The sequence below is a fragment of the Bidens hawaiensis genome, unplaced genomic scaffold (genome assembly GCF_021521415.1).
Source record: "Bidens hawaiensis isolate Kalapana, Puna unplaced genomic scaffold, B.hawaiensis_p1.1 tig00060976_1, whole genome shotgun sequence".
In the NCBI taxonomy this organism is placed as follows: domain Eukaryota; kingdom Viridiplantae; phylum Streptophyta; class Magnoliopsida; order Asterales; family Asteraceae; genus Bidens; species Bidens hawaiensis.
In genome coordinates this window covers 32,340-44,694 of record NW_027500976.1, presented here as the reverse complement: position 1 = coordinate 44,694, position 12,355 = coordinate 32,340, and the positions used below count along the sequence as shown (strand labels likewise).

At 36.2% G+C, this 12,355-nt stretch overlaps 1 pseudogene; it reads left to right on the top strand.

The window, feature by feature from the left end:
- On the top strand, positions 1 to 12,265 carry LOC143603190 (FBD-associated F-box protein At5g22730-like; annotated as a pseudogene).
- The last annotated feature ends 90 nt before the right edge of the window (positions 12,266 to 12,355 follow it).

Genomic DNA, 12,355 nt, shown 5'->3' with positions numbered 1-12,355 from the left:
ATGGTTTCGTGGTGGCAAAATATTATTATGAAGCAGACTGGGGATGATTTGATAAGTAAGTTGCCGGATCATATCCTCCAGATGATCCTTTCACGTCTTCCAGCTACCAAAGAAGCCGCTCGAACAAGCATTTTGTCGACACGATGGAGGTATTTGTGGACTTTACTTCCATCTATAGACATAGACTGTACTCGATCACTAGAACCTTTAAATAAAAATGAATTCAAAGAGTTTGTGTATTGGATTTTGCTTAACAAAAGCACCCTAGATTTGGAGAGTTTTCGTTTACGCTGTGCGGATTACTTTGATGTGTCGACTGTATAGCGGTGGATTCACGCTGCGTTTATGCGAAAAGTCAAATGCCTTGACTTGCTGTTTTGCCCTCGGGTTGACGATGATATGTTTTTCGACTTATCATATAGTCTGGTAAAACCTGATTCATTGGAGGTATTCAAGTTGTTCTTGTATAACCGGCCTCTAGTGTTGCCTTCTGTCACTGGGGTTTTGGCACTTAGAGTTCTTGAACGCGTTGAGTTATTGGTCGATGGTTCGGTAGAACAGTTTCTCAATAGCTGCCCGTTGCTTGAGGAATTGCGTTTGATTATTGAAGAGGTGCGCATTCTTCCCCATCTCAAATAATGATATTGTTTTTTTAAAATCATTTACTACATTGACCCGCTTTCACATATGCTTTTGTTTTATGATCTAGGAAATTATTTATCGGGAAATATGGGAGTTGGATGAAGTTTTGGCTCGTCATTTGAAACGGGTCGAGTTTCTTGAGTTCAATGGAGAAAAGCGGAAGCTGGATATGGCTCGTTTCTTACTGGGACACGGAAATGAGTTGCAAGAAATGGTTTTCAGTTGGCATGACAAAGTCAAGTACCATAAACGGTCAAAGAAGATTATGAAGAAAGTGTTGAATTTGAACAAGGCTTCTTCAACTGTCAAAGTGAGTGTTCTTTTGAAAGAATGATGATAACAATAGGTATTCTATTACCTATAAATCATAAGTAATATATATTGCATGTTGCTATTGACTAGAGACTTGGTCTCATTTTGTGCAAAGGATTCATAAACCATAAGTAATGCTATGCTTTCGATTTGGTGAGTAAACCAATTCGGATCATTACTACTATTTGCTGGCTTCATTATTTGTATAAATGACTTGTTCTGTTTTTGATGATGTCATGTTGATTCTAGTGACCTGTTTGAAGAATCATGGCTCATGTTAACATGGTGTACTATGTATCTATGATTCTCTACAAGTCCGACTGAAATCATGGACATAAGTCACACAAATAAGACTGATAAGATGTTACACCCACACCTAGATGAACAAATCGGGTGTGACAAAATTAAACTTTTTAGTAAAGATAACCTCTTTACTTTTTAGTAAAGATAAATGACTTGTTCTGTTTTTGATGATGTCATGTTGATTCTAGTGACCTGTTTGAAGAATCATGGCTCATGTTAACATGGTGTACTATGTATCTATGATTCTCTACAAGTCCGACTGAAATCATGGACATAAGTCACACAAATAAGACTGATAAGATGTTACACCCACACCTAGATGAACAAATCGGGTGTGACAAAATTAAACTTTTTAGTAAAGATAACCTCTTTACCTTTGTTGTATTCTAGACCGCTCTTTACTAGGCTTAAGTGCTTAACGTCCATCCGGCACGAGCTAGGTAGGTTCGGTCCGGGCGTGTGTAGGTTGAACAGATGACATTGATGCTAGTGGTTGTGGATGGTTCTTGTTTCAGTTTCGTGAATAAACGTTGTTAAAAATATACGAAATAATTGGTACCGTTTGTGAAATTGTAGTAAATTCAAGGCATTTTTTCTGTTACAGTGAATTTTTATTTCTATAAGATGAGTAATTGTTGAGATGAAAAAGTGTATAACATAAAATATACGTTAGAAAGTGACTCTTAATGAACGCTGCTAGGAAAATATGAACACAGTTAGATCTATCAATGATCAATCGGATTCAAATCACCCATGCTCACTATTGTTAGCCCTTAATTTGTAGGATATATCATTGTATTGTAATTTTCGAGTTAATGAGAATTACAAAGATCGAACTTATGATCTAAAGCATTGTTTGTGTTAATCGGTTTTGGTTACCAAACTTCAACTATGCCCAGGCTTTGTTCCTTTCACAGCCAAAACCGGCTACAAGAAGTCAAGAACATGGCCGGTCTCTTCTCCCCCCCCACCTCTCACGTAATTCACTTTCATTGTTGTTTTATACAATCTTGCTATACTACTAAAGCAATACAAGATATCCACATGACATTGAACTAGCATGTCCACATAGGTTTCCAAATCATCCGGTTTCCATCTATAGAATTGCCACATAATTCACTAATTAATATTTTCTAGAATCATAACGTCATTAATGTTTTCTATAATCATAACCAGCTATTCCATTCAAATTATTTTAAAACCTATTTTGACTACAATTAATTATTTATAACTGATTTTGTGTTCTATTTTTTAGTATGACTATTATTTTAGCAATTCGATGATTTGTATAATAGTTTCTCATTACACCATTTATACATATTTATTCTACATATTGTGGCACCATTTATACATATTTTTTCTACATATTGTGGTTTTGCAGAGAACAAGGTAAAAAGTTCTTATGATATCTCATATATATAATGTTTAAAATATTTTCTACCCAGTGTGTAACACGAGCCAATATCCTAATTAACATATTATAATTCTTCAAAAATATTTAGAGAATACTTGACATTTATTTAGAAAGATTTCCTATTCGTAGTGTCTTTGTCAACCACCAATGGATATATGACCAAATAAAAGCTCATGTCACTTTCTGACGGATAACTCGTCTCTTAAAGTACGTGTTAAAGCTATCTATATCCCATGTGATTTCAGAAAATCTTCTTTTCAAATAAAAATAATAACTAGCTTTTTACCCGTCCCCTGGGTATTTACAAAATCATAAAAATAAAACTTAAATAAATGTTTCAACAAAATTATTGTGACACTCGTCAATTTCAGGTTAACACCGTTAACCCGAACTCCGTTAATTCAAACTTTAAATCACACGAACTGTAACGCATATCTCATTACATTTAAACTAGAGTTTAGATGACGCATGACAATCACTACACAAGTAGTCTTTCGGAATTTCACCGAAACACACACGAGTCGACTCAAACCATTGGTGAACAAACGATGAATATTATAAACAAGTACTTAGTAAAATTTCGTGTTGCGTTTATATGTGTAAACTTGTGCTTGTATGTATAACATCACGTTATGGATGAAAAAGATTAGTTGGTATTAGAATTAAACTAAATTAAACTTGAGGGTGCTAGTTGTAACATATGAATTATCTTAATATATAAACAACATTAACATAAACCCTAATCCCCTTCTCTCTCCCTCCTCTTGATCGACGGCTGCCCCACCCTCTCCCCTCCCTCTTGTCGCCGTGAACACACACACACATACATACAATATAATTTCCAAGCTTGTTTGAAGAATTGAAGGTGCTAGTTAGGTAATTTACATCCTCTCTAGTCTATTCTATTGATTTAATTGCATGATTGAACATGTTAATCAAAACCCTAGTTCTTAAAAATTGATGATTGATGATGAGTTAGGCTTACGTACATGATTTTGTGTGCAAAGGTTATTTGTATGTTGAGTTTTAATGAAAACTGATGCTGGACAGATTATTGAATTCGTGTTTGGATGACTGTACCTCGATGTTAATTACATGTTCTGATGTGATTGTTGATTCTACAATATACTAAGTCGAGTTTAGTTTCTGAAAAGTCCGAGTTTGTAATTTTTGGACATATAAAAGTTAGTTTTTATGATTTTACAAAACTGTTGTGCAAGGCTGATTCGGAGACCTGCTGTTAGGCTGTTTTGCGATTTAGATATCTCATAAACGACAAGACCAAATGGGTTGGTTCCACTTCTGGAAGTTAACATATTGTGTTAAGAATCTAACCCAATTGGTCTTGCATTAATTGAATTTACCATTTAACGGGAATAGCAAATATCGTTTTGTTGCGCATGATTTTGACTGCTGTGAGTTTACTGTAATGTTTGGGTCTTTGTGAGAAAACTATGTGGAATAAAAATACAATAAAAATAGTTCTGGAAACCTAACTCATGTGTCCTTTTGTGACGATTTTTGGTGAATTAATTGATATGTTATGATCTGTTGAATAGAGTAATCTTTCAAATAGAAATCTGTCTTGATAAAACTAGCTGCTGAACTATGTGAAAATACATGAAACGTGTTCGTTAATAGATAATTGCCATGTTTTGACTAAATTGCCCTTGTGGGGAGATAATTTACTAGTAATGTACAATGTTAGTATTTGATGCTTAAGTAGTTGTATACACATGTAACGTGTTACCAATGTGTTTGTCGAGTCACACATAATTCACAAACGAAACACGAAACGTATCTCATGCATAGGTATTATGTGCCGAGTCTAGAGACTCAATAATAGTTTAAATACTTAGAAAATCTCATTTTTGTTTTAGAGCACTAGTGATGATTTTCTGTGACGCGCATCTCTCGGATTTGTTTTAGATTTCTTCGCAAACAGTGAGTTTCACGTACCCTTTTTACTCTTTTTAAACGCTTTTATTTGGGGGGAGATAACATACTCCAACGCTGTAGATTTTGTTAATTTTTATATATCATTTGTAAGGCTAAGTGGCAAACAAACCAACTAAATTCCTTCATAACATCGAACCGGTTAATATTTGGATAATAGCGAGTCACTGTTGAGTAGTACTACTGGGTTTGACAAACCCCATCCAACTCTAAACTCGACTGTAGGTCGAATGGGTGTAATCTTGGCTAACACATTACCATGGTCGTGGTTGACATGGTGGCAAGACAATTGATAAACAGTCAGCTTCGGTGTCGAACACTTAGTAATACATGCTTGATAGGTTAGCTACCTATTGATATATAATTGACTTAACACTATCTGGTAACGCAAAACGCAAACGCAAACGCAAAACGTAAACGCAAACGCAAACGCAAACGCTTTATTTATATAAACCTGTGAACTCACCAACTCTGTGTTGACACTTTTAGTATGTTATTCTCAGGTAGCCGAGGCGGGCGCGCGGTATAGGAACATGCATTCGCTAAACACCATCGCTTTGAAAACTTCTTTTAATTTTTATCTTAATAACTTGGGTTTTTAAGTCGTCATGTGTGGCGCAAACTTTTTGGTTTACAATTTACGCTTCCGCATTTTTATTTAAGACTTAATGTCTTGTTGGGTTGAAAACTTTAAACATGGTGTTTGATTATAACTAATGATTCAGATCCTGTTAGTTCACACCCTCTGACGATAAAACTCCGTTAGCGGATTTTGAGGGTGTGACAATTATAATCGAACCTTTTACTAAAATTATAATTTTGGCTTTTTTTAGCAGCGTTCGGAACCACCTCCAATACCCGGGTGAGTCTTCCTGGGACAGGATGACAACCTTCGGATGCTCAAGGCTTGACTCGTCCAAGAACACCATCAAGGAGGAAACCCACCATCATAAGAAAACCCTTGAGTCATGTTTTGAACTTGAAACCATAAGAACCAAGTCTTAACCACTACCCCTATACCATTAGACCATAAGGCTAACTACATTATAATTTTGGCTTATTTGCTAAAATTGCACTTTTGTCTCGTTTTCTAAAATTGACGAGTTTGACCAATTTACTAAAAATTGAGTTTGAGCTATATACAAAAAAAAAAAAAGAAAAAAAGATAACTTTGACCCGTTTATTAAAATGTTAGCAAAGAGAGATGTTATAGGAATGTAAATCAACATCTGACGATACAACCATCAATGCATGATGAGAATCAAGAAAAAACTCAAAGCAGGTTAAATGACCACAAATAACCACATTTTAGTGTGAAATTACCTCTGCTTAATGAGATTTGTGTATTATCTTCATAATATAAAAATTCCCATTAGACTCAGCTGGAAGATCAAATGCCATGTTACAAACTACAACACGTGGTGCTTAATTATGGAACTCAAGTTTTTCTAAAACATATGTTGTCTTAAAGAGTTAGGGCTGTAAGTGAACCAAACGGACACGAACAAGGCCTTGTTCGTGTTCGCTCGTTAAGGAAATAATGTGTTCACGAACGGTTTATGGACACTTACCGAATGAGATTTTATGTTCGTGTTCGTTCATTATTGTGTTCACGAACGGTTCACGAACACAAATAAAATCGGCAAAGCCTAGAGATTGAGACTGATGTATTTATCAATGTGAATAATGAGAGCGCGCAAACGAACCAAACGAACACGAACAAGGGCATGTTCGTGCTCGTTCATTTAACTTTAAACGACACAAACACTTAATCGAACAAATATTTATGTTCGTGTTCGTTTATTTAAAAAATGGACATTTGTGTCGTTTATTGTAAGGCCCCGTCACCGGTAACCCTACTTTCGTGTTGGATTTACTCATAAACACAGTTCTAAATATCAGAGTTAATTAAAACTTTACGCGGAATATAAAACTTTCATAAAACATTACATATCAATTCATAATCATGTCTTAAAACATTCCTCTTGTCTTTCAAAATCAAACATAACTTATAAAACATATCAGATCTTCAGATGCCAGGCTTTAGTCTTCCGCCATGTGTCCTCCACTCAAGCCAGCTGTCTCAACCTACTCACCTGCGTGCATACTAAAAGTCAGCTACGCTGAGTGAGTTCTAGTTAATCATACCATACCATACAATACCTTATTACATACATACGTACTTAACCTCATAACTTTCTTTCATACACACATAAATACTCATGCCTTCATTCTTACTTACATACTTTCTTTCTTACTTACATACTTTCTTTACATTCATAATCATACGTTTTAAAGAGCCTTTCGCCCTATAACCTCACAGATATTATAAGGGTCTGGTCCCTAACATCACAGATATTATAAGGGTCTGGTCCCTAACATCACAGATATTATAAGGGTCTGGTCCCTAACATCACAGATATTATGAGGGTCTGGTCCCTAACATCACAGATATTATTAGGGTCTGGTCCCTAACATCACAGATATTATTAGGGTCTGGTCCCTTGTTTTCGAATATTAGTAGGGTTCAGTTCCCTCTTCGTTACCATACAACCATGCATCATACCTCGAGTATTATTAGGGCTCGGTACCCCTTTCGTAACCATACAACCATACAACCGTCATTTCCTTCTTTTATTAACTTTATTACGTTCATACACATAAACATACATATCATACTTACCATAATTATAACGTTACAACCTGACAGTACGTGCAATATCCGAAGATCGTTCACGAACCATCAAGCAATCATTCATACATATCACATATATCACATATGGCTTTATAACGTTACAACCTGACAGTACGTGCAATATCCGAAGATCGTTCACGAACCATCAAGCAATCATTCATACATATCACATATATCACATATGGCATACACTTATCACTTAGGATAAATGTATTAACAACACATCAAGTATGCACACAGCCCCGAAAACATAACAAGGAATGGGGCTAGAAACTCACCTGGATCCTGTTACGCTCGCCGTTGATCGTAATTCCTTTCTTTAACTGGGCTCAGCTAACTGTATAATATTTACACATATCAATTAACTACTACTACTCGTTTTGTATTTCTATCTATATATGACCCACAACGAACGGGGGTCCGGGGGCAGCGCCCCTGGCAGCGGGGTTCTAGGGGCGGCAGCCCCTAGCGGGGTCCAAGGGGCAGAGCCCCTGGCTGGGGTTAAGCTGCCAGGTCAGCTTGGAAAAATTTTATTTTCGATAACTGCCTTAACACATTTTCCATTAGGTTTTTAATTTATTTTATAAACGAATTTCACTTCAGGCGAAGTTAAACCTTAGGCGAACTTGGCTTCAGGCGAAGTTAAACCTTAGGCGAACTTGGCTTCAGGCGAAGTTATACCTTAGGCGAACTTGGCTTCAGGCGAAGTTATACCTTAGGCGAACTTGGCTTCAGGCGAAGTTAAACCTTAGGCGAAGTTACGCTTGAAGGCGAAGTTACGCTTGAAGGCGAAGTTCATCAGGCGAACTTAATCTTGCAGGCGAAGTTATCGCGCTGCAGATCTGTTTGCCCATAACTCCTTCGTTTCTTAGCCAAATAACTCGATTTTGTTACTCACGGAATCGTATGATCGGCGCCTACAAATCCCAACCATCAAATCGGCCTAAAATCGACGTTTCAGGGGTCCGATTTGGGCAGTTTGGGTTTCGGGTCCGGTTAACCCATCCAATCCTAACTATTTTCAGTAATATTAACTTTGTTGGATTTGTTCTTACCTTACCAACTCAGATCTATCAACGAAATCTCGGGTCTCGGCTTCGAATCTTGATCGGTTAGAATGTGTGTGTTTTGAGGAGTGTGTGGAGTTTGGTGAGAAATGAGATATTTTGGGATTTTGGGGGTATTTATATCCCTGAAATCCCATTCTCATTTATCCTATCTCAATTAATCCAAGTCCATGACCCGCTCCTACCCGATATTAATAATTAAAAACGCGAAATCACTAACATAACTTTCTTTATTCAACATTATAAATTTTAGGATGTTACATTTATGTTTATTTGTTTAAAATCTAAACGAATATAACTAAACAAAGATAAATAAGCATATATGAACACAAACAAACATAAACGAACATAAATGAAAACTTTTAAATGAATACAAATTAACAAATATAAAACTTTAAGTAGATGACTCATCCAAATAATATTGAATTATTTTTTATTAATACATAAACAAACATAAATAAACAGACGTAAACGAACGTTCATGAACATAAATGAACTCATGTTCGTTCGTTTAATTAAACGAACTTCCTGCCGAACAAGTTACGAACAGTTAATCGAAAGTTTGGTTCGTTTACGGTCACTAAATTTAGCAACAACAACATGTGGTGCTTTAAGTACTCCACATGCCAAACTCGGAGCAAAGTTCAAAACAGGGACCCAAGGTTCACATTTTAGAAAAAAGTGTAGCACGAATTTACGAAACAATAGACTAATACAACTCACATACGCACTACGAAAAGAACGGTAGATCTTACTCTTATATTTTTGGCAAAGATTAGAAGTTGCACACTTTACTCAACTTGTTGTAGCTGATCAGAAGTCGACACGGAGACATTTATTTTTCATTTATTATCACATGCACATTTTCTCTCTCACAGTTGTAAAGGAGTTTGCTACGTCTGGGGTTTGTTGTGTTTGGATTCAGCTCATCTTGTTGATGATCCGTAAGTGATCAATAATCCTTGTTATATATTAATCTTCTTCAATCTTCATTAGTTTTCGAAAGTGTACGTTTCTACTAAATTTTGAGATCATCGTGTACGTACATGACATACGTAAAATGAATAACTTTCCGGATCATGTCCTTCACTAGCCACCGAAGAAGCAGCTCGAACAAGCATCTTGTCGGCCCGATGGAGGTATCTATGGACTTTTCTTCCATCTATAGACTTAGATTGTACTCGATCACTAAAAGTACCTTTCAAAGAAAATGAGTTCAAAGAGTTTGTCTATTGGGTTTGGTGAAATGTGATTCATTGGAGGCTTTAAAGCTGTTTCTGTATAAACGATCTTTAAATTTGCTAACTGTCACTGGTTTTACCGCACTTAGGGCTCTTGAGCTGAAAAGTGTTTGGTTATTGGACGGTCATGATTTGATACAACAGTTTCTTGATAGTTGTCCGCTGCTTGAGGAATTGAGTTTGATTAACTGCTTTTCATACTCAATTGTTGATCTTCGTATTTCATCCCCGAATCTCAAGATTCTCAGAATTCATAATCAGAAAATGGATTATTATGATTCTGATTCTGATTCTGATTCTGAAACTGATGATTCGGATGATGAGGAGCTGGAGGAGGATTATGATGAATTCTATAAAATACGGGGCTTGTGTAAACGCCTAAAGATTTCTTGCCCAAAACTGGCGTTTTTGGAGTACGTAGGTCAGCCGGCGTATGAAGTTATATGCGAAAATCTAGACTCCTTGAAGAAAGCTGTGATTTACCCTGATGCCATGGCACAGAAAGGAAGATCATTTAAATCATTTGGTGACCGCATATGTGAGTTGTTTGCCGGAGTTTCTCATGTTGAATCTTTGTCCCTAAACCATTCTTTCATCCGGGTACTTACACATCTTTCTTTCATTGTAACCATTTTTTATTTTATGATTTAGCAAAAAGTTTGTAGACATGAATAGAAGACTATATGCAAATCAAGACTAGAACATTAGTTGTAGGCTGTAAATTGAATAAATTATGAACTTAAGTGTATTATATTAATATTGCAGTACCTTTTAGTATCAAACCTGAGTTTAGCTTATTCCTCCTGTTATCTAAATGGGAATTTCCCGGCATCTCTTCGCAATCCGAAGACATTAGAGATATCCACAACAATTGATACATACGCCATGAATGAATGTAGTCCTCTGGATCCTCGGATGTTGTCCCAGTCTAAAGTCTTTCTATTTGATTATTGAAAAGGTGTGCATTCTTACTTATCCAAAATAATTATATTGTTTGCGTATTTTGAATCATTTCACATGTGAAATACTTTTGTTAGTATAGTAATAAATACCTTTTCCAGAATTATAAACTTAACTCAACATATGTTTTTGTTTGATGACCTAGGAAATTACTACGTTGGACGTAGAGGTGGCAAATGGGTTGGGTTGGGTCGAAACGGGTCATGGGTCGGAACGGGTTAGGGTCGAAACGGGTCACTTAAAAAGGGTTGTTTTGGTTCGGGTCGGAACGGGTTAGGGTCAACAGGTTCGGGTTAGAACGGGTCAAAACGGGTTTGGGTCAAAACTCGTTTAAGTGATTTTTCATTTCGTTTCATCACGTAACAGCTCGTTTAAGCGATTTTTCAGTTCGTTTAAGCGATTTTTCAGTTCGTTTCAGCGCGTAACAGCTCGTTTAAGCGATTTTTCAGTTCGTTTCAGCGTGTAACAGCTCGTTTAAGCGATTTTTCAGTTCGTTTCAGCGCGTAACAGCTCGTTTAAGCGAGTTTTCAGTTCATTTCAGCGCGTAACAGCTCGTTTAAGCGATTTTTCAGTTCGTTTCATTGCTTAACAGCTCATTTAAGAGATTTTTCAGTTCGTTTCAACGCGTAACAGCTCGTTTAAGCGATTTTTCAGCTCATTTCAGCACTTATCAGCTTGCTTTAGCGATTTTTCAGTTCCTTCCATCAATTAACAGCTTGTTTCAGCATGTTTTTGTTTCGTTGTTGTCGACTTTTCAGTTTCGGTTAATTTACCGATTTTTTTTGAACGAGGACAACGGACGAAACGTTTTAGCTTTTAACATTTTTTGTTTTTGTTTTATTTTTCGAGTTATGATTTTTTTATTAATTTTTTTGAATATTTTTTGATGATTTCTATTAAGATCAAAATCTCTCAAAAAAAACTAATAAAAACAAATAAAAAATCATAACTCAAAATACAAACGAATAACGAAAAAAGTAAAAAAACCAAAATATTTTCGCCGTTAACCTCGTTCATCAAAAAAAAAAAAAAAAACCGACAAATTAACCGAAACTGAAATGTCGACGAAAACGAATCAAAAACCTTAATCGACCCGTCTAGTGAAACCGAAACCCAACCCGTCTAGTGCTAAAACTCGTGTCGGCACGAAAGCTGATCCGAGCCGAAACCTAAACCGATATTGTTCCAATCTAAAACCCATTTCAACCCAAACATGTCACTTTTCCTTAAGACACTAACCCACATCGACCCATGTAGTTAAATTTGTCAACCCATTTTGACCCAAAAATAAGAATGTGGAATTTCAAGTGACCCATTTTGACCCATTTAATTAAAACCTATAACCCAAATCAACCCATTTGAATTTTAAAACAACCCAAATTGACCCATTTGGAATGGTTTGGGTCAAGGTTGCCACCCCTAGTTGGACGTATGGGAGTTAGAACAAGTTTTGGCTCGTCATTTGAACAGGGTCGAGTTTCTTGAGTTCAATGGAGGGGAGTGGAAACTAGACATGGCTTGTTTCTTACTGGGACACGGAAGTGAGTTGGAGGAAATGGTTTTTAGTTGGCGTGATAAAGTCAAATACCATAAACAGTCAAAGAAGATTATGAAGAAATTGGTGAAACTGAACAAGGCTTCTTCAACTGTCAAACTGAGTAATATATTCTGTTGAAAGACTGATAATAAAAGGTGTTCTATAAACCATAAGTAATATATTCTGTTGCTATGGACTATGCTTACGTTTTGGTGAGTAAACTAATTC